This window comes from Pristiophorus japonicus, chromosome 10 (assembly GCF_044704955.1).
Source record: "Pristiophorus japonicus isolate sPriJap1 chromosome 10, sPriJap1.hap1, whole genome shotgun sequence".
Classification (NCBI taxonomy): Eukaryota; Metazoa; Chordata; class Chondrichthyes; family Pristiophoridae; genus Pristiophorus; species Pristiophorus japonicus.
The window spans coordinates 193,542,687-193,559,832 of NC_091986.1; positions in this window are offsets into that span (position 1 = coordinate 193,542,687).

Genomic DNA, 17,146 nt, shown 5'->3' on the forward strand with positions numbered 1-17,146 from the left:
GCCTCTCTTCCGCGGTTACATCCGAACCAGGGTGTCCCTGGAAATGGAGCATGTGGTGTCCATCAGTACGCTCGCGGCCTTCTGCGAGAGGTGGGTGGCAGAGGGACTGGAGTGCAGCATCAGCCCCGGCAACCAAATTTTAATTTGATTCAAGCTTACTGTCTAAAGTTCAATTTGGTTAAGTTTGTCAGTTTTAGTGCCCCCCTTTAATCAGGGGGCACTTGATTATTGTTCTACTTAAAATAGTTGTAGAGCTGTTGAGTTGGGGGTGGCTTAGCCAGTCACGTGATGTTCATGAGACTCAATAAAACCCCAGTCAGTTGGGTTCAGGGGATCCATGATGAGGCAGGTGGTTGTGAGCCTGGTGGATGAACTGGTAATGTGTAGTGTGATTGTTAAACCTTTGCTAATAAACCAACTAGTTCTTAATAATAATGTGTTGCTATGAATTCTTAAGCAAAGAACCCACGAAGCAAATACATTACAGCACTTATGTCTTCTTAGTACTTTTATTTATCTAATTTCTTTCAGTATAGCAATGGGTTAACTAAAGATACGTTTAAAAAAAAATTATTTTGACCTCGAACCAATACTGTGGAGGAATGCAACGTTTACCTTACATTCATTGCAGCAATAAGTGTTGTGTTTGGGATATGTGGCCTTGGTTACCGTAGCATCTGAGTTTTCTAAACTCTACAACGTGACTCTGGAGGAGAAGCTATAAGACGGTGGCTTTGAATGAAACAAAGCTTGAAGGGTTAGTTCAGGGTTGGTACAAAAGAAAGATAAGTCAACAAAGATAGGCCTAAATAAAGTAGGACTTCAGAAAAGCATCTCCAGAAGTCTTGCAGGCCAAGGGAAAAGTAAAAACATAAAGAAATTCTACAGCGAGAAAAGGCCATTTCATCTTGTCAAGTTCGCAGCAGATTCCATGTATGATTATTTTACCAAGGACCTTCTCAGCAGCCCCCATCCACTTCACCTGTTGATGTCTTGCGGTCAAGGACACTCGTTTCCTTCTCTAACTTCCTCTGGGGAAAAAAAGTCAAGCAAATGTCATTAAATAGTGCAGAAAGGGGAGAGAACAAAAACAAAACTACAACAGTAACAACAGCAATATTGACAAAGCCGTGGCCTAAACAGCAGAAGAGCCACACACTTGCTGTGAGTCACTGCATGGGTCGAATAATTTTGGCACTGTGTAGCAGAGAAACACTTCAGTTGTTGCGAGAGAGTTGGTTTACTGGTGAACAGTGTCATGTATTCAATCAGCATTGTAACCCATGTATAATCTGACCCAAGTTGTACACTGTGAGAACAATGACCACTAGGTGGGAGACACTCCTAACCTGGACCTTCAGGTATAAAAGGGGAAGCTCCACCCACCTTCATCACTTGAGTGCTAAGGAATAAAGGACAGGTCACAGACTGACCTTCTCTCAAGATGGGCCTCGTGTGCATTTATACTGTATAGTAAGGACCTATCTATGGCGACAAGAAACTGGGATTTAAACCACGCGAGCATGGCCACTAGCAGAACAAACGAGAGGTACTATGTTAAGGAATGGTTGGGACAGAGATTCAACATTGTTAAAGCAGCACACAGTTCTCCAGGCAGACAAGGGCAGTCGGGCATGCCCCAACATGTAGTCGAACCTAGAGGGGGAGTTCGACAGAGACAATGGCAAGTTGAACGGCGATTCACGCCATTGCAAGGGACAATGCGGCCAGTAATGGGGCCATCAACACCTGTTAATGGCGCACTCAAGGACAGTCACAGGGGCAGTCAAACAGTTTGAAAAGTTGTGGGCATCCAAGGCCAGGAGGCCAAAATTATCGCCGATTGACGCACAGCTACGGACTTACACAAAGCAGATCATTCCGGTGCTAGGCAGTGCCACGGTAGTCGTGACCCACAAAGATTCGGAGAACAGGTTGCCACTCTGGATTGTCCCAGGGGATGGTCCCGCACTACTGGGGAGGAGTTGGCTTGCTGTCATGAACTGGAAATGGGGCGATGTCAATGCAATTTCCTCTGTGGAGCGAGTATCATGCTCACAGATCCTGGACAAATTTGACTCATTATTTCAACCCAGCATCGGCACTTTCATGGGGGCCAAGATAGTGATTCACATAAACCCGGACGCCAGGCCAGTACACCACAAGGCCAGAGCGGTGCCGTACATGATGCGGGAAAAGATAGAAGGCGAATTACACCGCCTGCTGAGGGAAGGCATCATCTCGCCAGTCAAATTCAGTGACTGGGCGAGCCCGATCGTGCCGGTGCTCAAGGCGGATGGGTCGGTCAGGATATGTGGGGATTACAAGGCCACCATCAATCGGGTGTCACTCCAAGACCAGTACCCGCTACCGAGAGCGGAGGACCTCTTTGCGATGCTATCCGGCGGCAAACTTTTTTCAAAATTGGACCTGACCTCATCTTACATGACCCAGGAGCTGGCGAGTGAGTCGAAGAAGCTGACCACCATCACGACACACAAGGGGTTGTTTGAGTACAACAGATGTCCGTTCGGGATTCGCTCGGCTGCCGCGATCATCCAACGAAATATGGAAAGCCTCCTCAAGTCGATTCCAGGGACGGTGGTTTTTCAGGACGACATCCTCATCACGGGTTACGATACTGAAGAACACCTCCACAACCTGGAGGAGGTGCTACGCAGACTGGACCGGGTAGGGCTGCGACTGAAAAAGGCGGAGTGCGTCTTCCTAGCTCCAGAGGTAGAATTCCTGGGGATGAGGGTAGCAGCAGACGGGATCAGCCCTACTGCGTCCAAGATGGAAGCGATCCAGAGAGCACCCAGACCCCGTAACACGACGGAGCTGCGTTCGTTCCTGAACTATTTTGGTATCTTTCTTCCCAAATTGAGCACGCTGCTAGAGCCGCTACACGTGCTCCTACACAAAGGTCACGAATGGGTCTGGGGGGACAGCCAGGAAAGGGCTTTTAATAGAGCACGCAATTTGTTCTGTTCCAACACTCTTTTAACACTATACGACCCATGTAAGAAACTTGTGTTAACTTGCGATGCGTCGTCCTATGGTGTCGGGTGTGTGTTGCAGCATGTCAGTGTCAAAGGTCAGTTACAGCCAGTAGCTTATGCCTCCAGGAGTCTGTCCCAGGCAGAAAGGGGTTACGGGATGGTAGAAAAGGAGGCGCTCGCATGTGTATATGCTGTAAAGAAAATGCACCAGTACCTGTTTGGCAGGAAATTTGAGCTGGAGACAGATCACAAACCCCTAACGTCCCTTTTGGCCAACAACAAGGCCATAAATGCAAACACATCGGCCCGCATACAGAGGTGGGCACTCACGTTAGCCGCCTATGACTATACAATTCGGCACAGACTGGGCACTGAAAACTGCGCCGATGCACTCAGCAGGCTCCCACTAGCCACCACTGAGGGGGCTACCGAGCATGCTGCTGAGATGGTCATGGCTGTTGAAGCTTTCAGAAGCGAAGGCTCACCCGTGACAGCCCGTCAGATTAAAGTCTGGACAAATAGAGACCCGCTATTGTCTCTAGTCAAGAAATGTGTCCTGAATGGGGACTGGGCAGCCACGTACAGGGCATGCCCTGAGGAATTTAAACCATTTCACAGGCGCAAGGATGAACTCTCGATTCAGGCCGATTGCCTACCGTGGAGAAACCACGTAGTCATGCCCCAGATGGGCAGAGAGATGTTCATCAGAGAACTCCACAATGAGCACCCGGGCATTGTCATGATGAAGACAATTGCCAGGTCATATGTTTGGTGGCCAGGGATAGACGCAGATCTGGAACTTTGTGTTCGCAGGTGCAACACGTGTGCCCAGCTGGGCAATGCGCCCAGGGAAGCCCCCCTTAGCCCCTGGCCATGGCCCGCCAAGCCTTGGTCATGCATCCATGTGGACTATGCAGGTCCTTTCATGGAAAAAATGTTTTTGGTTGTAGTGGACGCCTACTCCAAATGGATCGAGTGTGACATTTTAAATTCAAGCATATCCTCTGCCTCGGTAGAAAGTCTACGGGCAATGTTCGCCGCCCATGGTCTACCGGACATCTTGGTCAGCGACAATGGCCCGTGCTTCACAAGCACTGAATTCCAGGACTTCATGGCAGGCAATGGAATTAACCATGTCAGAACGGCACTGTTCAAGCCGGCCTCAAACGGTCACGCAGAACGAGCAGTGCAGATAATCAAACAGGGGATGCTCAGAATCCAAGGGGGTTCCCTTCAAAGGCGCTTATCATGCCTCCTGTTGGCCTATAGATCCTGACCACACTCGCTCACAGAGGTTCCACCCGCAGAGCTGCTAATGAAAAGGATGCTCAAAACCCGGCTATCCCTTATACACTCCACCATGAAAGAAATTGTCGAGAGCAAGTGCCAGCCACAATATGACTACCATGACAGGAATGCGAGGGCGCGATGTATTGATGTAAATGATCCTGTTTTTGTCCTTAATTACGCTGCAGGGCCCAAATGGCTCGCAGGCACTGTGATTGCCAAAGAGGGAAATAGGATTCTGGTAGTTAAACTTACCAATGGACAAATCTGCCGCAAACACGTGGATCAAACAAAAAGGAGGTTCAGCAACCCCATAGAAGATGCAGAGGAAGAACACGATGTAGAGTTCACTCCACCATAGGTGACCGCACACCGGAACCAAAGGGAGGAGAGCCCAGTCACTGTGGGCAGTCCGGATAGGCCTGAGGCACCGCAAACAGCAGACACTCAGGCCAGCGCCCAACAACCGGTGCCCCAACTCAGGCGCTCTACAAGAGAGCGTAAACCACTAGAGAGACTTAACCTGTGATCCCAATAAGACTTTGGGGGGGAGGTGATGTCATGTATTCAACCAGCATTGTAACCCATGTATAATCTGACCTGTGAGAACAATGACCACTAGGTGGGAGACACTGCTAACCTGGACCTTCAGGTATAAAAGGGGAAGCTCCACCCACCTTCATCACTTGAGTGTTAAGGAATAAAGGACAGGTCACAGACTGACCTTCTCTCAAGCATGGGCCTCGTGTGCATTTATACTGTGTAGTAAGGACGTATCAAACAGGAAGCTGAGAAAGCTGGAGATTGCAAACCATTGAGCCGGAATTTGCGGTCGGAGGAATATACCTCCGAGCCGGTAAAAAAAATCCACACCTGCCTTCAGGCTCCCAGGCTTTGAAGACTTCGGTTCCTCAGCCTGCAGGCGTACGCCTGCGTAAAGGCCCACGGATCCCAGGGACGCAGGCGGTTCGGAGACGTACCTGGGATCACGTGGGCCAGGTGCTCCAATCAGAAAGGAGGATTCCTAATATACTTACGGGGATTCGATTTATGAAGGGAATCTCCATAAGCATATGAGGAATCTCCAAATAATTAAATAATTTATACAACTGGAATAAAAATAAATGTTCCCATTTTCAAATTGAAAGTCCCTTCAATAAAGCATTTCCAATAAAAATCTAATTTTTTTGAAAAATAATTTTTTATATTTTAATCTGGGCCAAAATTTACAGAAACTAATTATAAATGATTCTGTATGATTTTTTATTTGTACATTTTTAATTTAAGATTTATATTAACCCATATGCTGGTGAAAGCAGGCCCTATGACCACTTTTACCAGGTGTAAGGGTTTTGTGGGCATTTGCTGGGCAGCAGTTGGGCAACTAGCCTAACTGAACAGATCGCAAGTTCAGGAACTTTCGGGGTCTTTTGCAAGACATACGACGGTATACGTTGTGGGTACACATCATCAGGAGCGCCAAATCCGGGCTATTACTTTGTTGAGGTTAAGCTGTAAATAACATGGGTGAGTTAAGACGGTATGAGGATAAGCTGCTAGAGTTTTCCTCTGGGATTTTACGATCTCTTGATTCCTCATTGCTTTCTTTAGTCGAAAACAAGAAACTTTGAACTTTGCTTTGTAATGTTCGTAGTTATACCGAAGTCTGTGTAAAGTCCAAATTATTTTCCATTGACACAAAATATACCTTTTCTCTGGCCCATTAGAGAAGCTTTTAGTGTTTGCTGCCACTAGATGGTACTTTGACTCGAGTGTGTGACTAAATCCCTGGAAACCTTTCTCCAGCATGAACTGTATTTCTTCACTTATTCGTGTACCAGGTGCAGTTTTACTGTCACTTTTGCACCTGTACAAAATAGCTTCATCTGTGCAGTGACATGGAAGTAGCAGTATAACTCCAAATATCTGGTTCTGATCTAACTTCACAATGCACTAAAGCCAAGCAGCATGACAACCCTTCAGTCGGTCTGTGCTGAGGGAGTGCTGCACTGTCGGAGGTGCCGTTTTTCAGATGAGACGTTAAACCGAAGCACCGTGGATCAAATCGAAAAGGACAGTGCAGAGAAGCAGTTGCGCATTACCCAGGTTTTAGTTTCAATGCACAAATGCATTAAGATAGTGAAGAGAGCCAGCGTGGTGATGGATGTTCCCCAAGTAAAAACGTGAACATCAGAATCCCGGTAAGCCTGCAACAGAGAAACAAAAGGGAGTTTCGAAGTCACCCATGACTTTTGCTTGCAAAGTCGTAATTTTACTTACTTCAGCAAAAAAAGACATACCAAATATGGAAAGAAGAAGCAGACCAGACTTTGGTAGAGAGCATCAATCATATTCATCCAGAACATGTATAGCTTGTATTCCTAGAAGATCAATGCAATTAAAAGGTTGATTTTATGCTGAATTTGTGATTGCCGTTTACACAGCTTTAACTAACACACAGTAATTCTATTAGTAGTGTGGCATTAGGGTCAGCAGAGAAATCTGTTCTTTTTAAGACGGGCATAGCTCAAGTCGGTAGCACTCTTGCTTCTGAGTCAGAAGGTTGTGGGTTCGAGTCCAGCTCCAGAGAGTTGCGCACAAAAATCTCGGCTGACACTCCAGAGCAGTACTGAGGGAGTGCTACACTGTCGGAGGTGCTGTCTTTCAGATAAAATGTTAAACCGAGGCTCCATCTGCTCCCTCAGGCGGATGTTAAAGAGCCTATGGCACAACTTCGAAGAAGAGCAAGGGAGTTTATCCCTGGTGTCCTGGCCAATATTTATCCCTCAATCAATATCACTAAAACAAATGATCTGGTCATTATTGTTATGTATGAATAAAGAGCCTGACGGGATACTGTGAGCTCAAAGTAAAGTGTGACCTTAGGCTTTCATTGCAGGTCTCCAGAGTGCCTCTCCAACCTGTGAGGCCTCCTTAAGTACGTGTGCTCCCAAGGGATTGTGGGATCCCTTGGGACTCCAGGGGATGAGCCCTCTGGTGGCTGTACAAGGTATATACAAGGTTACATATATAACAACATTCCCCCCCAAAGTCAACAGTGTAACTATTTACAAGGTGAGTCGATCTGGGGCCTTTCTTTCCCTGATTGATCGTCTCGGGGCAAATGCTGGTCTTGGTGAATCGTTTGTTGTGCCCTCACTGGGCTGCTGTGCAGCTGGCCTTGCTGGGCTGCCTGGTGTGGTGAGTCCTGCTGGGCTGCTGCGGGTGATGGGTTCAGCTTCGTGTCCAACCGCGGTGTCGGTTGCCATTGGTGTGTATGTTGAGGGGTCAAAGAAGGTAGTGTCCAAGGTGGGTTGCTCAGGATAGTCCGTGAATCTGAGTTTGATTTGGTCCAAGTGTTTCCGGTGAATGAGCCCATTTGAAAGTTTGACCCAAAACACCCTGCTCTCCTCTTTGGCCACAATAGTGCCGGGAAGCCACTTGGGACCTAGTCCATAATTCAATACAAATACAGGATCATTGATTTCAATTTCGCATGACACATTTGCGCTATCATGATATGTACTTTGTTGAAGCCGCCTGCTCTCAACCCATTCATGTAGATCAGGGTGAACTAACGAGAGCCTTGTCTTAAGTACCCTTTTCATGAACAGTTCAGCAGGTGGAATCCCAGTGAGCGAGTGGCGTCTCGTGTGGTAGCTAAGCAGGGCTCGGGATAGGCGAGTCTGCAGTGAGCTTTCAGTTACCTTCTTCAAGCCCTGCTTGATAGTTTGCAATGCTTTCTCTGCCTGACCATTGGATGCTGGTTTGAATGGGGCAGATGTAACATGTTTGATCCCATTGCGGGTCATGAACTCTTTTAACTCGGCACTGGTAAAACATAGCCCGTTGTCGCTCACAAGGACATCAGGTAGTCCATGCGTGACAAACATGGCCCGCTGGCTTTCAGTGGTGGCAGCGGACGTGCTTGTTGACATTATCTCACATTCAATCCATTTGGAATACGCATCTACAACCACAAGGAACATTTTACCCAAAAACGGGCCTGCATAGTCAAAATGGACGCTGAACCACAGTTTGGAGGGCCAAGACCATAATCTTAGTGGCACCTCCCTGGGTGCATTGCTTAACTGCAGGCATGTGTTACATCTGTGCATGCAGGACTTTAAGTCCGCATCGATTACGGGCCACCACACGTGGGATCTGGCTATCGCTTTCATCATTATGATGCCTGGATGGGTACTGTGGAAGTCACTGATGAAAATCGGGTAGTGGGAATACTACCCGATTGCCCCACAGAAGGCAGTCTACTTATATAGATATTTCATCTTTGCATCGCTGGTACGGCTTTATCTCTTCCTGCATTTCCACTGAGACACTGGACCAGCTCCCGTGAAGCACACAATTTTTTACTAGCGACAGTAAGGGGTCCTGGCTCATCCAGGTTCTAATCTGTTGGGCTGTGACGGGTGATTATTCACTCTCGAAAGCTTCCATTACCATGACTAAATCTGCGGGCTGCGCCATTTCCACCCCCGTGGTGGGCAATGACAGCCTACTGAGAGCATCGGCACAGTTTTCTTTGCCTGGCCTGTGGCGGATGGCGTATGCAGACAACGTGAGCGCCCATCTCTGGATGCGGGCCAATACATTAGTATTTATCCCCTTACTCTCGTAAAATAGGGATATTAGTGACTGATGGTCAGTTTCCATTTCAAATATGAGCCCAAACAGATATTGATGCTTTTTCTTTACCCCATAGACACATGCTAACGCTTCTTTTTCAATCATGTTATAGGCTCTCTCAGCCTTAGACAGACTTCTGGATGCATAAGCAACCGGTTGCAGTTTCCCGAAATGATTAGCTTGTTGCAATACACACCCGACGCCGTACCACATGCTAGTACCAAACGCTTACATAGATCATACAACACAAGCAATTTGTTTGAGCATAACAATTTTCTAGCTTTTACAAAGACATTTTCTTGGCTTTTGCCCCATACCCAGTCATCTTCTTTACTCAGTAAGGCGTGCAGTGGTTCCAGCAGTGTGCTGAGACCCGGTTAGAAGTTACCAAAGTAGTTCAGGAGTCCTAGAAACGACCGCAGCTCCGTCACGTTCTGTGACCTCGGTGCATTCTCGATTGCCTCTGTCTTAGAATCGGTGGGCCTGATGCCGTCCGCCGCAATTCTTCTCCCCAGGAACTCCACTTCAGGCACCAGGAAAAAGCACTTCGAGCATTTTAACCTGAGCCCCACGCAGTTGAGTCGACTAAGAACCTCCTCCAGGTTCTGCAGATGCTCGATTGTGTCCCGACCTGTGACCAAGATGTCGTCCTGGAAGACCACCGTGCACGGGATCAACTTCAGTAAGCTTTCCATGTTTCTCTGGAATATCGCCATGGCTGATCGAATTCCAAATGGGCACCTGTTATAAATGAAGAGACCTTTGTGCGTGTTGATGCAGGTGAGGGCCTTCGATGATTCCTCCAGATCCTGGATCATGTAGGCCGAGGTCAAGTTCAGCTTCGTGAACGTCTTTCCTTTCGCCAGCGTAGAAAAAATGTCGTCAGCCTTTGGTAGTGTACTTTTGCAGGGAGAAATGATTGATAGTTACTTTGTAATCACCACAGATTCTGACGGTGCCATTTCCCTTGAGGACTGGAACAATCAGACTGGCCCGCTCGTTGAATTCGATCGACGAAATGATGCCCTCTCTTTGCAGCTGGTCTAGCTCGATCTCTACCCTTTCTCTCATCATGTATGGTACTGCACTCGCCTTGTGATGGATGAGTCGCGACCCCGGAATCAGGTGAATCTGTACTTTTGCTCCTTGGAACTTCCCGATGCCTGTTCGACCAGCGAAGGGAACTCGTTTATGAAGTGTTGTCAGCGGACGAGAGCGCTCAGACGTCGTCCCAGTTCCAGCGTATCTTTCCCAGTCAGCTCCTGCCGAGCAGCATGGGACCATCGCCTGGTACTACCAAGAGTGGTAACTTGTGCACCGCTCCATCGTAGGAGATCTTTACAGTAGCACTTAGCACTGCTGATTACGGGAATCAGTTCCTTTGTGAAAGTCCTCAGTTTCGTGCGAATGGGAGTCAAGACTGGCCTTAAGGCCTTGCTGCAACACAATTTCTCGCAAATCTTTTTGCTCATAATGGACTGGCTCGCGCCCGCGTCCAGCTCCATTGACACCGGGAGTCCATTTAATTCAACATTATTGGGGGACATTTTGTGGCAAATGTGTGCACCCCATATACCTCTGCCTCCTCGGTCTGAGGCTCTGGTTCATCATGATCCGCCGTGGATCTGTCCTCCTCTGCAACATGGTGGTTTGCAGGATTAACAGGGTTTGCAGATTGCCTGCACATACGTTGGAGGTGTCCCATTGTTCCACAGCCCTTGCAAATGTACCCTTTGAAGCGGCATAAATGGAAATGATGATCATCCCCACAGCGCCAACAAGGTGTTAATGGCCTTGCATTCATCACCCTTGATGGTGGACTCTGAGACATCTGCTGACGTGCAGCTGCAGGCATGTGTGACCTGCCCTGTACATTGCAATTTGAAAACAACATCACTTTGTTCACAGTACTTGTAGCAGCACTCATGTGCTGAGAGATTTGCTTAGTATTGTCACTGGTGGCAATGAACACCTGGGCTATCGCTATGGCCTCACTCAATGTTGGGGTCTCTACAGTCAAAAGTTTGCGAAGTATCATTTCATGGCCAATGCCAAGTACGAAAAAGTCTCTGAGCATGTGCTCCAAATGTCCTTCAAATTCGCAATGTCCTGCAAGGCGTCTTTGCTCAGCAAAATAACTCGCCACTTCCTGGCCTTCAGACCTTTTGTAGCTGTAGGACCAGTACCTCGCCATCAGAACACTTTCCTTCAGGTCCAGATGCTCCCGGACCAGTGTGCACAAATCATCGTACGATTTCTCTGTGGGTTTCGCTGGAGCAAGCAGATTTTTCATGAGACCATACGTTGGTGCCCCGCAGACGGTGAGGAGAATCGCCCTTCGTTTGGCAGCGTTCGCTTCTCCTTCCAGCTCGTTGGCCATTGGTTGAATCGCTCCACAAAGATTTCCCAATCATCTCCCTCCGAGAATTTCTCCAGGATGCCTACTGTTCTCTGCATCGTTGGGTTCGTCATCTGTATCTTGTCGTCAGTTGTTATATATGAACAAAGAGTCTGATTGGATACTGTGAGCTTAAAGTGAAGTGTGACTTTAGTCTTTTATTGCAGGTCTCTAGAGTGCCTCTCCAGCCTGTGAGGTCTCCTTAAGTACCTGTGCTCCCAAGGGATTGTGGGATCCCTTGGGACTCCAGGGGATGAGCCTTCTGGTGGCTGTAGAAGGTATATACAAGGTTACATATATAACAATTATCACATTGCTGTTTGTGGGAGCTTGCTGTGCGCAAATGGCTCCTGCGTTTCCCACAATACAACAGTGACTACACAACCAAAAGTATTGGCTGTGAAGCCTTTTGCGACACCCTGAGGTCATGAACGGTGCTATATAAATGCAAGTCTTTCTTTTTCTAGTTGGCTTTTATTTAACTCGTTGTTGGTTTGTAAAGCTTTATATACTGATAAGGGAAGAATTAAAGAAATAGCTAAACTTTAGCTCCAATACACTTTTGGGCAATTTAACTTTTTTTGTATATAAATAGTCACGATGGCTTTCAGAGAGCAGAATAATTTAAAATAATTTTTCCCTCCAGATTTAATGGTAAAGCTCATGGATACACTGACTGATAGCATATGTAGTTCCTTGTTTAATACTTAAGTTGTGAGGCAGAGTCATTAAACGAATATTTGAAAATGATCTTAAAACATTTTCCCCATTGCTGAACACTGAAAAGGTTAGAAAAGCTCTTTGGTGCTTACATCATGTTAAGTATCACAACCAACACGCTCAGGTCCAAGAGCAGTGTTCTAATGTGGGACAGAAAACAAACTAAAATAATGGATGACAGGACTTCAGATATGGTGCTCTTCACAGGTAACCCATGTTTCGTAACATCTGAGGATTGAACTGTCCTGATGCTCTTAGCTGAAGGTGGGCCTCGGAAGTTAAGCAGCAACATGAAGGCAAACGTAAAGTAGGAGAATGGGAGGGTGAATAAAAGCTTAGCACGACCCTAGGAAGGTGTACACAATATAAGCAATTGGTGCTGTCCTACTTGCAGCAGAGAGGGATTCAGAGCATATGGCCATATCTACAAGTTTCAGGGGCCGAAATTGCACCTCGCCCCGAATGGGGGCGGTAACCATCCAGGCTGGGACTATTATTGCCCGGCGCGGAAGTCTCCCCCCCGACGTGGAATTGAGCACGTGTGCCCCTCAAAGGGGGCGGAGCGCTGTCTCCGGTGCTCCTCGTCCTCAGAGGAGAGCTCCTGGGGCGGGAGCCCAGCGCCGGACTCAGGAGCGCAATGCTACGCGGATGTTTCGGGAGGCGCTGATGCGTTATAATGCCCCTCCCCTGAAGGGGAGGGCGGCTGCGCACTCTGCAGGCCCTTTGGTAGCTGCCGCTGGGCCACCAGGGAGGCAATCGACCGGGTCAGTAGCCCAGCACCTGTGACGGAGTGCTGGGCTGCATGATGGCGGGCTGGTCATCGCGAGGGCCGCCATTGTCGGCCGACAAAAAGCCATGACGGCCCGCCGCGCAAAAGGCCTCCCCTTTAATGGGCATCCCACCGCGCCATCCTCGCCACCTGCGGGATGTAAAGGCGTTGGCGTGCACGGCATTGCCAAGTGTGTGCCAGCCCGGGGCGCCAATTGTGGGGCACGGCGGTGACATCGCCCCCCCCAAACCTCCAGGGCAATTTCCCAGGAGGCACCATCACCGCCTTCACATGGGCGAAAACGTCATTGCACCCCCTCCCCCCGGAGGTGCTAATGGGGCTATAAAAAGGGGAAATTTTGTCTCCTTAGTGTCTGCCCTCGAGGGCCAAGGATGCATGGCCAGGTTGGAATGGAGAAAATGTGGACAAACTTCAAAATAATAGCTAAGCGACAGACATTAAAAAATATTTATCTACAATGTTATCAATGATTTAGCAGGCAAAGGAAACCACCTTCAAACTGTACCTTAATAGTGAAGATTGCATTCCTTAAAACATACATTACTAATTACTAAAGTTATATATGTTGTATATGTGAACGTGAATTGCTGGAGTCCATTATAAAGGATGTGATAACGGCACACTTAGATAATATCAACAGGATTAAACAAAGTCAACATGGATTTATGAAAGGAAAATCATGTTTGACAAACGTACTGGAGTTTTTTGAGGATGTAACTGATAGAATAGATAAGGGAAAACCAGTGTTTGTGGTGTATTTGGATTTTCAGAAGGCGTTTGATAAAGTCCCACATAAGAGTGCAAAATTAAAGTACATAGGATTGGGGATAATATATTGGCATGGATTGAAAATTGGTTAACTGACAGGAAACAGAGAGTTGGAATAAACGGGTCTTTTTCGGGGTAGCGGGCAGTGACTCGTGGGGTACCACAGGGATCAGTGCTTGGGCCCCAGCTATTCACAATATATATAAATGATTTAGATGAGGAAACCAAATGTAATATTTCCAAGTTTGCTGATGACACAAAACTAGGTGGGATTGTGAGTTGTGAGGAGGATGCAAAGACACTGCAAGGCGATTAGATCGGTTCAGTGAGTAGGCAAATACATGGATAATATGGATAAATGTGAAGTTATCCACTTTGGTAGGAAAAACATAAGGACAAAGTATTATTTAAATGGTGATGATTTGGGAAGTGTCGATGTACAGAGGGATCTGGGTGTCCTTGTACACCAGTCATTGAAAGCAAACATACAGCTGGAGCAAGCAGTTAGGAAGGCAAATGGTATGTTGGCCTTCATTGCAAGAGGATTTGAATACAGGAGCAAGGATGTCTTAATACAGTTATACAGGGCCTTGGTGAGACCACACTTGGAGTATTATGTGCAGTTTTGGTCTCCTTACCTAAGAAAGGATATACTTGCCATGGAGGGAGTGCAGCGAAGGTTCACCGGACTGATTCCTGGGATGGCAGGACTGTCGTATGAGGAGAGATTGGGTCGACCAGGCCTGTGTTCACTAGAGTTTAGAAACGTATAAAATTCTGACGGGGTTGGACAGACTGGATGCGGGGAGGATGTTTCCCCTGGCTGTGAAGTCTAGAACAAGGGGTCACAGTCTCAGGATACGGGTTAGGAAATTTAGGACCGAGATGAGGAGAAATGTTTTCACTCAGAGGGTGGTGAACCTGTGGAATTCTCTACCACAGAAAGCTGTGGAGGCCAAGTCACTGAATATATTTAAGAGGGAGATAGATAGATTTCTAGAAACAAAAGGCATCAAGGTGTATGGGGAAAAAGCTGGAATATGGTGTTGAGATAGAGGATCAGCCATGATCATATTGAATGGCGGTGCAGACTCAAAGGGCCGAATGGCCTACTACTGCTCCTACTTTCTATGTTTCTACGTTTCTATCGTCTGCCCCCTCAGGTGGACCTAAGAGATCCCATGGCACTATTCAGAAAAAGAGCAGGGAAGTTCTCCCATTATTTATCCCTGAACCAATATCACTGAAAAGAAAACTGGTTATCTGATCATTAACACATTGCTGTTTGTGGGAGCTTGCTTGTGCGCAAATTGGCTGCCACGTTTCCTACCTTACAACACTGACTGCACTTCAAAATGTACTTCATTGGCTGTGAAGCACTTTGGGTTGTCTGAGGTCAATGAAAGGCGCTATATAAATGCAAGTCTTTCTTTTTTCTTATACTGCATGGGCTGTTTGGGATAAAACTTAAGTGAGTGTGAAACCAGACTTAAAAAGTATTCAGATGATATGTTAAACTTCCTGGCACTTTACACACTGTAGCACTTTCTCTTAATGTTTTCAGAAAACAGATGCTCCAACCGACACTCTCAAAACATTAAAAAAAATGCTGTTCCAGAGCAGAGCTCTGAGTATAGTTGTAAAAATACATGCGTACAGCTCGCTCCCACTGGACACAGTGTGATTTATAGCTAAGCAATATAACAGGGTTGTTGCCAACTGTATTTTGCACACTGCACTCCTGGTGTCAGACTGGTAATACTGTATAACTATGGTCTTTTTTATTGTCACTTTTGGAAGATTAAGAAAATGCAAACAAGTAGGCCTTGAGAAAGGTACAGAGAGTACAAGAAATTGTGACAGTCTAAATAATTGGCTGCCACATTTCATACATCATCATCATCATCAAAGGCAGTCCCTCAAAACGAGGATGACTTGCTTCCATGCCAAAAAGGATAAGTTCACAGGTGTTTCAATGAAGGACCTAATATACTGGGTCCCGAACTACATATTGAAGGGTGGAAGATGCCTGTGCGTAGATTTTTTTAATGTGTGGTTACCGTTGCACACCAGCCACCACACGGGCTTGACAGAGTCTTGGTCCAGTGGCAAGGATTAACCAAGACGACTGGAGACCTGCTCTGCTGCACAGACCTAGTACGCAAACATATCGCAGTGTGGACTGGCCCGTGCTGCCCCTGGGCCCTCGCCTCTTCTGGGGCCCGAACTCACGCCTCTCCTGGGCCCTGATCACATTCCTCTATGAACTCTTGCCGCTCCTTCGCCCCGACCTCGCCGCTCCTGCTGTACCTACCCGCACTGCATTCAGCGACCTGGATTTGGGTGACGTCAATTCCAGTCGCTTTCTTCGCAGCCCGTTATCCTCCTGCACCAGCACGCGCTGCTCCCTGCAGTGGCACATCACCGCACATTGCTCTCTCTAATGGCCCCGGTCTGCTGATGGTCTTGCAGGCCGGGACCGCGCTGATTTCCGGGCCGGGCCACCGCACATTGCTCCCTCTAATGTCACATTTCATACATTCTGACAGTGACTACACTTCAGAAGTACTTCATTAGCTGTAAAGTGCTTTGGGATGTTCTTTTGCTTTCTATATATTATTATGATTTTGTGTAGGCTTGCATTTCTTGACCAATTTTTTGTTGTCCCGATTTTTGGTCAAATCTTTATCTCAGAATTTGACATTGAAATAGTGTATGCGAACAGTTGCGTTGACGATGTAGTTCTGGGCTCTGACTGGCAGGTGGTGCTGTGGAGTTAATTTCTAAAGTCGAGCAACTCTGTCATCAAAGTTATATTGCTCATGGGCAATTTATTAGTGCAAATAAAATGCACAGTTAGTTTATGGGTTATAAGTAGAAATTAGAAGCATATTAAAAAGTGAATAACAATCTTTTGGATTTGTGAAAGATAATTGTACAGATGGCTGTAAAACAACCATATTTCTGAGCAATTTGTAGGCTGCAGTATTAAAGCATGGCCTATTAACACAATGTTTGAATAAAAACATGAGCGAAACATTGGCGGCCAATAATACGATATCTGTCACTTGTGCGCTGAATCACATTGGGCACTGGCTCCCAGTATTATTAGACATGAAGCCCTTAAGCTTACTATGGTCCTAATGTTCAACTCATCCCCCGGTGCGTGTGAAGCAGTGCCAGCACTATGAGACTGCCTGGAGCCTACTTTGGGCATGAGCAGTGCTCCAGTCACTCAGCACCTATGAGGATGGGTACTAAATAGAAGAGCCTATGTCTGTGCTTGATTGGATTCAGAGCTCAGTACTTTGCAGTCATGAATAATAAAATCCGTGAAAAGTGCTGTGCGGATCAGTGCCTTTTTAACATGTCTTTTGGGTCAGAGGGTCTAGTAAGAAGGAGGAACTGAGGGAAATCCTTATGAGTCGGGAAATTATGTTGGGGAAATTGATGGATTGAAGGCCGATAAATCCTCAGGGCCTGATGGACTGCATCCCAGAGTACTTAAGGAGGTGGCCTTGGAAATAGCGGATG